At 57.2% G+C, this 10310-nt stretch overlaps 1 protein-coding gene across 2 annotated transcripts in view; it reads right to left on the reverse strand.

Moving 5' to 3' along the window:
• Positions 1 to 5601, reverse strand: part of PTPRF (protein tyrosine phosphatase receptor type F) — an 84978-nt gene extending 79377 nt beyond the window's left edge. For both annotated transcript variants that reach the window (XM_087446106.1, XM_087446105.1), the window contains exon 1: positions 5582 to 5601. The gene's annotated coding sequence lies outside the window, so the exon portion shown is untranslated. The remainder of the gene's footprint in view (positions 1 to 5581) is intronic.
• Positions 5602 to 10310: the final 4709 nt, after the last annotated feature.

Here is a 10310-nt window from a genome sequence, read left to right on the forward strand (position 1 = left end):
ACACGCCCACACCGTCTCCTCACCACCTCACCACAGCTCAGCAACTTGGACGCAGGAGGCGCCTCGCAGCGGGCTTCTCCTCGGCCTCACGCCCCCACACGCACCCCATCCCCGCCCCACACTGCTCTGCCACCCGGGCTCCCCCCAAAGCAGACACCCAGGAACCCGGGCCAGGGAGCGCCCTCACTGACCCGAGGCCAGCCTCCCGCACCCGGAACCATCCTCACCAGAGATTGACCGCCTCTGCCAATGCACGGGACGTCCTCACTGAAGGGGACGGAAGGCCCACCCTGACTGACCAAGACGGGCCTCCCCAACCCGGGACCATCCACGCTGACCCTGGAGCTCACACCCTCTCCTCCCTCCCTCGCTCGCCTGCCCCCCACCTAGAACCAATGGCCTGGGCCTTAGGATGGCGGCACGCTTCCCTCCCCCAGCCCACTGAGTTTCTCCATCAAGTTCCCTGTGGCCGCTGCTCCCAGCACACAGGCTGCCGGGCAGGTCTGGCCAGACAAACCAGCTTCCGTGTCCCAAACTCAAAGGCCCGTTTGTCTTGGGACGCCTGTGGGGCCTGAGATGTGAGACTGTTGGCTCCACTTGCTCGGGACCCAGGGGCAGAGGAGCAGAGTCCAAGGCGCAGAAAGGGGAGGGTCCCCCACACCAGCCAGCACTACTGCCACGCCCAAGGCCACACTCACAGCACTGGGCCTGGTGCCTGGACCTACACTGAGCAGGAGCCACAATGGAAAGAGGTGTGTGCCCAAGTGGCCTGGAGGCGGGTCAGAGATAAAGCAGGCACCGCACCTTGCACTTGGAAAGATCCGAAAGCACACAGAAAGAGCTCACCTGCAACCACATCAGTCCTGGAGCAGACTGGTCCCCAAACAGCCTAGCCAGGCAATGAGAATCAGCTCTCAGATTCAGCAGCAGCAGCACCCAGAACCACTCTGGACTGCTGGATACATCCAGAAGACCAAGTAGAAACCTACTCGGAGAGGGCCTGACGGGTACTGGACCCAAGTTAGGAATGACCTGTTGGCACCCAGGGAGGCCTCAGACGGGGTAAGGTCGGCAGCCATAACCTAGATCAGGTAAGAGGGCCTCGGCACCAACCCGGGGCTCGCCCCTCGAAGGGCTCTCTGCCATCTGCCAGGCCTGGAAGCTGGAGCAACCTGAACACTAGAGAACCACCCACATTCCTCTGGAGCAGCCCCCAGGCAGCCCCTATGGCTGCACCAGGAACAGTCCCCAGAAGCAGCAGCTAAAACATGTCGAGAAGCTGTTCTCAGAGCTGGAGGTCCAGGTGACTCCGGAGCTCAGAGGCGGACTCGGGAGGAAAGAACCTCACTAGATGCCCAGGGCCCAGGCGGGGGGTGGGGATGGGGCACTGAACCCACTGAGGCTGCCCCTTCTCAGAATCCCCTTCTACTCTCTCCCAACATGGGGTCTAGTCTTCTCACACCAGCCCAGCTGAAGGTCAGATACACCCGAGCAACACACACAATCCTGTAAATGATGAGGAGGGCTGTGTACTCCCTTTCCCCAGCTCCCCCAAAGGGCTAACCTCAGCTCAGAAGTGCAGTAGGTGGCCATCCCGTGATTCTGACGGGGGGTGGGCGTGCACCACCCGTTGATGACGATTACAATAACAACTGCAACAATGGAGAACACTGCTTACGACATGCCCTGCTCTAAGCACTTTCTCCATATCAACTTTGACCCTCATAAGAACCCTATGAGGCATGGAATTTTATTGTACCCACTTGACAAATGAGAAAAATGACTCAGAGATGTTAAGCAACTTGCTCAAGGTCACACTGCTATTAAGAGGAGCTCAACTCCAGCAGTCTGAAACCAGAGTCTGCACTCTTAACCACTGAGGCTGCCTGCTCCTGAGGAACACAGCTCCTTTCTCTGGCCCAGACTGCTCTCCCAAACTCCAGACCCTCACACCCAACCCCCTCCTGGATTCCCTCCCTACCCTCAACCTCAAATGCCCCAAGCACCTCACAGGCGACAGGTCCAACCATGAGATCACCATCTGCTGCCCCTCCTCAAGCCACCTCCACTCTGCAGGTTCCCAGCTCAGTGAAGGCCCCATCCAGTCACTCCCAGGAACCTGGACCCCTTCCTCTTCCTCACCCCTACATCCAATAAGTCATCCTATCCTAATAATGTGCCTTCTGAATGGCTCCATGCCACCGCCCTATCCATGCTACCATCATCTCTCACCTGACTTACCTGCACCCTTCTCCTCACTGGGCGTCCTGTCTCCCTCCACTTCCCATAGCCACAGAATCCTCCTCCAGAAACATAAATCCCATCATAGCACATTCCAAACTCCCTATCCAAGCTTTAATCCTTTGGTATCTCCCTTCTGTGTTCTCAGAGTAAAATCATAGCTACTTAACAGGGCATTTAAGGCCCTCTGTGATCTGCTACATCTCTGAATACCCCTACAAGTGACAAGACCTCTGAGTCTTATGTTGTTTTTTTTTCCTGCCTGGAGTGCCCTTCCTTCAACTGGAAAACTCCTACTCATCCCTCAAAACCCAATTCAGATAGCCTCTTCTTGGTCTTCTCTGGCAAACATCTCACCTTGACCTCTGAACTCCCCTCTGCCTCATTTTGAACTCCCCCAACCTAACCTCAGCTCAGAATTGCCGCCGCTTTAGGTAAGCTGATGCTGAACTCAACCTCAGCAGCTCCTAAGGGATGGGCCGCCTCTTCTACACAGCTGTTATTCCCACAGGAAGCAAGGCAGCCTGGCTGAGAGTGCCTAGTCCAGAGTCTGGCACATAGTCGGCAATCAATAAGAGGTTACTGAGTTCCTCTGCGTTCCCATGATGCAACTGTTCCCCTAGGGACCATGAACTTCTCAAGGGCAGGGCCCTGGCTGCAAGCCTGGCCCAAGAACAGCAGTGTCAGTCACACGGGAAGTGGCTGCTGCTGCTGCACCACACACAGTTCCTCTGGATTCTCACAACAGCCTCAGCACCTGACCAGGGCTGGATCAGCCATCCCATTTTACAGGGGGTAAAACTGGGACTCGGGAGGAAGGCATCTCCTCAAGGTCTCAAGCTGGAAAGTGGAGGCGCTGTAGTGTGTGTCACAGCCTCTATGGAGGAGGTCTCCCCCTGACTGAGGGCCCGCCAGACTGGACTCCCACACTTAGGGCTGAATGGAGAGAGTGGAGGAAGCACGAACTGCCAGGGCCAGCATTTTGTTGCATATCAATACAATTCCCAAGAAGACTTTTAGCCAGTCTCCTCTTACTGCAGGTACCCCAGACCCAGCCCAAACTTCTTCACCAGCACCCAAATCCAGCCTCCTCTCTCGGAAGCCCGGACACTACCCCCACCCTCAGTGTGCACATGGCTGGCGAGTCGGGAGGCCGGGAGCTGCAGGAGGAAGACAGGAAGGAAGGGAGGAATTATATTAAAACAATTTCCTTGTTAGAGGAAAGAAAGAGAGAAGAGGGAGTGGAAAAGAAAATACAACCACAGACACATTTCAGATGATGTGGGGGAAACTGAGCAAGCAAAAAGGTACAAGGAAGTGTGTGCACGAGAATGCATGAGACTGTGAGTGTGCACACACCCCTCCCCGGGCTGTGCACAGGGGTGCTGTGAGAGGACACGCGAGCACACAGAAGTGGCACATGCGCGTGCAAGCACAGATTTCTGAGCTCCGCTGCCGTGCAGGCCCAAGCGTGCAAGTGTGAGGGCAGGAAGAAGGTGAGTGGATGTGGACTGTGGGGGGTGAGCTGAGTGGGAATGGGGTGTGATGTGAGTGTGTGGCCTGTGCCCTGGGCTGCGGATGTGGAAGGGCTGTGCTTGGGGAGTTACGCCTGCTCCTTCTCGGAGCCCTGGGCTCACTCACATAATCAGTGAAAAACAGGGATTTTCTTGCTCCCTGAAGCAAGAGTGAATAGGGAGCCACGCACAGAATTTCCTGAGATTTCCTGTCAGAACCCTGCTCTGGATCCCATCAGATCCCTGAGGCCTCCCAAAGCATCCCTCAGCAGATTCCTTCCCTTCTCAGGGGATCCCTCACCACTGAGGATCCCCCTGGAAGCACCTCCTCTGGATCTTTTCCCAGGCCTCCCACCCCAATGCACTTCCCTGGATTCTCTAGCCAGATCCCACACCAGGTCACTCTGGATCCCTGTCCTTGTCTGTTCAGGAGCCAAAGGGGAGCCTTCTGCACCACTACTCAGCAGTCCAGCCTCCCAGGCTCTGCCTCCGCCCCCAGGGGGTTCCAGAGAATCCCCTCGCTGCAACGTCCCTCCCATTTCACAGCTCAGACAGGTTCAGGGCACCCAGCCCCCTGACCTGCTATAACTCAGGGGCCCTGCACTGGGGGGAGGACTAAACGGGGAGAAAGGCGAGCCCCGCCTCCACCCTGGGGTGGAAGAACCAGAAGGGCAGCATTCCAGAGAAATGAGGAGGGGGCCTAGCAGAGGAGGGGCAGGGACATCAAGAGACCAGGGAGAGACACGACAGAGACCGGGAAGGGAGACTCTTCGAGAGACCCGGAGAGAGATCAGAGACCTGGGGATGGGGGCGGGGGGAGGGTGGCGAACAGAGACCCGGGGAGAGAGAACAGAGAGACCGGGGGAGGGAACAGAGAGACCTGGAGAGGGAGACACAGACAGCTGGAGAGACCCTGGGACTGCGGGGGGCTGTGTGTGGGGGGGTGAGACTGGGAAGCAGTGACACAGGGAGACAGAGATACAGATACGCTGAAGGGCAGAGATAGAGACCCAGACAGAGGGAAACAGAAAGACGCTGAGACAGAAACACGGGCACAGTGATGAGGACCGGAGCACACTGGGACGGGACGGGACGCGGGGCGGCGACTGAGTGAACTTTCCGGAGCGGGTCCGAATGGACACGTCCTCACGGGACAGGTCGCTCCAGGGCCTTCAGGTCGTTGCACCGGGGTGGGGGTGGGGGTGGGGACAGCCCGCCCCGGCCCCTCCCTCGCCCGCGCCGGCGCCCGAGGCGGGTGGGGGCTTCCAAACTCGACCCGGCGCTCCCCGGGACGCACGTGCGCCGGGGCCGCGAGCGAGACGGGGGCGCATCGGCTGCGGATCCCCTGCCGGCTGGGAGGGGGCGCCTGTGCGGCGGGGGCGCGGCCTGGACCCGCCCGGGGCTGGGGGTGGTGGGAGGATGAGAGCCGCCCCCGAGCGCGTCCGTGCCAGCGGCGTGGGGAGACCAGGCGGGATCAAGGAGGGGGAGCACGAAGGCAAAAGGGAAACTTTGCACTGGGGGGCGCGGGCTGTGGCTCAGGTGCGGCGGGGACGAGGGCGGCGAGGAGCTAGCCAGCCGGCGGCGGAGGGGGGGCGCGTCTGCCGCGGGGTAAGCGCGGGGAGGGGGCGCCGGGCTCGGGGGGCGGGGGGGGGGCGCTTAGCTGAGGCTGCGGGCGCGGCAGGTGGGGGCGCGGCCCGGCCTAAGCGGCGCCCCCAGCCCCCCGGGACCGCTCCCAGCTCCGCCTGGTGGACGCGGGGAGAGGGCGGGGGGAGTGGGGAAGGAACGGAGGCGGAGGGGACTGGAGGGGGGCCCGGGGGGTCACTCACCGCCTATCCAAGGGCCGTCGGTCCGCATGTCCCCCCCAAGCCGCTGGGGCCGCTGCTCCCGCTCCTCTTCTGCCGCCGCCGCGGCCACCGGGTCCCACTCCCGCCACCGCCACCCGAGCTGGAGCCGGAGCCGCCGCCGCCGCCTCTGCCGCTGCCGCCACCGCTCCCGCGCCAGCTCCAGCCGCGCGTCCCCGCTCGCGCCCGCGCCCGCGCCCCTGCCCCTGCCGTGCGCGTCCCCGGCGCCGCCCCTCCCCTCGTGCACTCTCGCTCGTAGAGCCGCGGAGCCGCGTAGGCCCGGCGAGGCCACAACCCAACCGCAAGTCTAAACCGACCCGGACTCCGCTCTTGAGCCAGACCCCAGTAATGAGCAAGGACAGACTCAAACTCCTATACGTAGTCCAGATCTTCTTAGTGGCTCTCAAATACGAACCTGATACTACTCTAAGGACCCCATTTCCTCCCCATACAGACTTGAACCTGATACTGACCCCAGATCCACATCCAAACTCAATATTGAGACCAAACCCCTAAATCTGCCCCGAAATTGGCATAAGTAGTAATTTTCATCTGAGCCCCTATATTGACCCCAAATACCAATTCTCACTCTAAAACTCTTGATCACCTCTATCTACATGACACTAGCACCAACCCTGGTCCTTAAATGGACCCCAGTACCAATGCTGAGCCCTCCATCCCTCTATGAACCCTAAGTCCAATAGCTACCTTGCTGTGGACCCCTCCTACTTTCTCTTCTGAACCCCAAGCCTTACATAAAACTCCAATACTGCTCTCCCAACCCCAGGTCAACACCAACACACTTTCTGAACTGGGATTCCCAATTCCAGAATTGGGATTGGGTCACCAGCAAAGGCCCCAACACAAATACTGACCTCAAACTCCACCCATCCTTGGGGCCAATTAGAACCCTTACTTAATCTGACTCTAATAATTATCTTGGAACCCAAGATTAATGAGATGGGCTTTGCAGAAGCTCCACAGAAATCCACTTCATCCCCATACTCACCCTCCTCTTCTCTGACCTGATGTCAACCCCAAACAGAGGCTGGCCAACACCCCAATATTTATACCAATTCCAACTATGAACCCGAGTCAAGTCTTGAATTGGCCCCTGAGTTCAAGACTTGATAACATCCCCCAAATCTGATATAAAGCTTGGTATTGAGTTTCTGACTCTTCATACCAAACTCAGATGCTGACCCTATAAATTTCTGGGCTAAACCAATAACTTACCTGAAGATTTATTTCAGGTCCTAACTCATAGGGACTTGGTGAGCTCCACACCAAGAGCCGCGCCTTGGCACCAAAGCCTGGGCTCCAGACCCACCCTCTCAGTCCGTGCCACCACCATTTAAGAGTCCAAAGCTACACCAGCCCTCTCCTGCCTGCCCCTGTCGTGAAAGGTGGGGAACCTACCCCTGTTGCCCTAGGTCAGCTGAGGACCCCTGTGGTGTCCCTGATCTTCTGTGGGGTCTCCCTGATACCTCTGTGAGTTTGAGGGACAGGTGAGAAATAAACAAAGGTCGGGGACTGTTGAGGCACCTGGATTCAGGGATCACAGTGTAATGTCCAGGGCAGGGGTGGAGGTGGGGACTAGGGATCTGGCTGAGGGGTCAAGTTCTGGTTATCACCTAATTCACTGCCTGCTTTTGCCCTGGACTTGGATTCAGAAACAGTGTGTGTGCGCCCCCTGGTGTGTGAGGAGGGGATGGGACTGGCTCCAGCGATTCTGGGCAATTAGGTGCGGATGAGAAAGGGATCAAAAATGAATATTCCCAGTCAGTGGTTTTTTACCCATTGGTAATTTTGGTGTACTGTGGAGGAAGTATTGCAAGTTGTATGCATCTGTAGACATTTTTGCCTTTTTCTCAGAATTTGGGGCGGGTTTAGGTTTGGGGGTTTTTTTCTTCCAAATTTGAAAAAGTATACTTTTGAGCCTGCTCAAAATTATAATTATGCCTGCTCATTGCTGACTTGTGAAAACAGTCCTTCCCCTTGACTTCGATGGCCTACACTCTTCTCACTGGCTACCCTTTCTCAGTCTCCTTTACCATCTCCTGCTTTTCCCGGGGGTCTCTTCTGGGCCGCCCCTCCTCCCCTCTGCCTCTTCTCCCGGGACCGTCTGGACCACCACCAACCAGATGCTGGTGACTTCTCTGTATCTCCAGCCTGGGCCTCTCTTCTGAGCTCAGGACATTCTCCATGCCATTCCCTGGATGTTCCTCAGGTAAACTGAATTCACTCTCTTTCCCGCCCCAGATCTGCTAGCCTTCAGTAGTCTCCATCTCAGGCAGTGGTTGGTCACTTAGGGCCAGAAGTGAGGACACCTTCTCTCCTGCACCCCCGTCCGATCAGGCACCAGTCCTGCAAATCTTTTTTTTTGTGTGAGGAAGATCAGCCCTGAGCTAACATCCATGCCAATCCTCCTCTTTTTGCTGAGGAAGACTGGCCCTGGGCTAACATCTGTGCCCATCTTCCTCCACTATACATGGGAGGCCGCCACATGGTGCGTCAGTGTGTGCCTGGGATCTGAACCCAGGCCACCTGCAGCCAGCAGGGGAACGCACTTAAGCACTTAACCGCTAGGCCACGGGGCGCCCCATACAAATCTTGAACAATAAAGAGAGACTAGAGGCTATGTGGCTCCTGAGGGACCCTGGGTGGGGTGGGGGGGGGAGGGAGAGAGACAGACAGACAGACGGTTTCTGACTTTTGGGTTTCCGTCCACGAAAAACCAAATTGGTCATAAAACCTCTTGCACATAGTCATAAAAAAACACGCCTTAAGACTTGCTCTGTCTTGAGTGGGTTTCAGTAGCTTGGAACCAATGGTGCCTATTTAGAACCATCACTTCCTCCGAGAAGCCATGCCTAACCCCTGGCTGGGTTGGGGCTTGCCTGCTGAAGCTCGAAGGTCTGGGCGTCACCACTGTCTGTATCTGTCTGTCCTCCCACCCCGCAGACTGTGTGTTCCTTGAGGGCCGGAGGGATGAGCCTGCCTCGTTCACAGCTGTATTCCAGTGGTCAGCACGGGGGCTTGACACACAGTAGGTACTCGATATATATTTGTTAAAGGAATGAAAAGGTAGATTTTCCCTTTCTGTGCTCAGGGATCCATCAGACATAAGTGACCAGTGGGGAAAAGTTCTCTGACCAGGCCTCAGAGCTCATCCACATCTGGGGCTTCCGTAAGCCTGGCATGCACTGAAGAGGAGTTTGTGGGGTTTGCTGACCTGCGTGCCTGCTAGCCTGGGCCTCAGGAGGTCTGCAGCTCTGGCAGCCCAGTTCTGTCTGCCCAGCGTTGCCCGGTCTGTGAACACAATACTTAGAAGGTTGGTGGGCCAGGGCCCTTACACTCCTGTGGTTGAAGTCAGCAGACCCACTTACTGCTGTGCTAACCAGGATCTTGCTTCAACCCTTATGGGAGTCTTGGAACATCAACCCATAGGTCTCTATCCCCCTGCTCACCCATCTTTCAGTACCACCTGTGGTCAAGCATTTGCCAGGGCAGGGCATGAGAATGCCTGCGAGCGGCTCGCCCAGGTCTCAGCATGTCTAGCACCTGGAACTGGACACAGGCCAAGGTAAAGAAACCAGAGGCCCAGGCCTTGAGGCCACACAGACAAGAACCTCAGGTGGCCGAGCCTGTGAGTGCATAATAGCTAAGGTAGGAGAGGAGCCAAGGCTGTGTCCAGATTGCCAGACTCTGAGCATGAGATCCTGAGGGACTGACCTGCTGCCCTGCTCCTGGGCCTGGTGGGGAGGGACGTCCTTGTGCTCATCTGTGAAGGCCGAGTGGTACCACGTGGTAGTTCTGTGTCTGCTGTGTTCTAGCCCCAGGGTGGAGGGTGAGGGGAGAGCCAGATGTCAGCTCCCACTCACTGTTCACCCTTTGTCCAGGTCCTGGGCCCACTGGACACTCTGCTCAAGCTCATGACGTAAATACATCTCTTAGTCATCTCTTAGTTGGTCTAAATCAAATTAAATTCAGTTTGAGTGCCTACCCACTGGATCAGCAAGAATTCCATATCGCTCACAGCTCGCCTCCACCTCCCTCCCATCATCCAAGAACTCCAGGGGCTTGCATAGCCCCAAAGATGGTCGGTCGGTGCTCCACTGCTTTACAGGGAAAGGCTGAGGTCTTTTTCAGGCCGCCGCTGCTGCTCTAGACATCAGCCATCACTGCCATGGGGTTTCCACTATTTGTCTCCCACCTGCAGGGCCTCACTTGTCCAGCCTGGGCCTTGGGATGGGGGCCTTCCACTCCCTCCATCCCAGGCTCTTTCAAGGGTGCCTTTCCCGTAGACCCACAAAGCTTTCAGTCACACATGGCTGTTTTCCTGGGGCAGAGGGCATATCAGGGTGGGATGGGGAATGCCCGCTCTCCTGCCCCTCTCTTCCATGCTGGAGAGTCAACCCCCTGAGACACAGTGGTGTCGTCCCTCTCAGCCCGTCAGAAAGAGCTTAGACACCAGAACTGCACAACCGTCTGTTTACCTTCTCAGGTGTGTATGTGTGTGTGTGTGGGGGGTGTTGAGAAAAAATGCCCAGGCCTTAGAAAACAAAAGCCTGGCTAATGCCCTTCGTTCCTTCCTGATGAGTCACCATCGGGGAAAATGAGACGGGAGTTAATTTCTCAATAGAACACTCTGCTGACGACTTCACCTCAAGCTTCTCTGAGAAAACAGAAGCCACCAGAGGAGACTCCCTCA

Source organism: Ceratotherium simum, chromosome 22 (assembly GCF_057802395.1).
Source record: "Ceratotherium simum simum isolate JZ-2026a chromosome 22, ASM5780239v1, whole genome shotgun sequence".
In the NCBI taxonomy this organism is placed as follows: domain Eukaryota; kingdom Metazoa; phylum Chordata; class Mammalia; order Perissodactyla; family Rhinocerotidae; genus Ceratotherium; species Ceratotherium simum.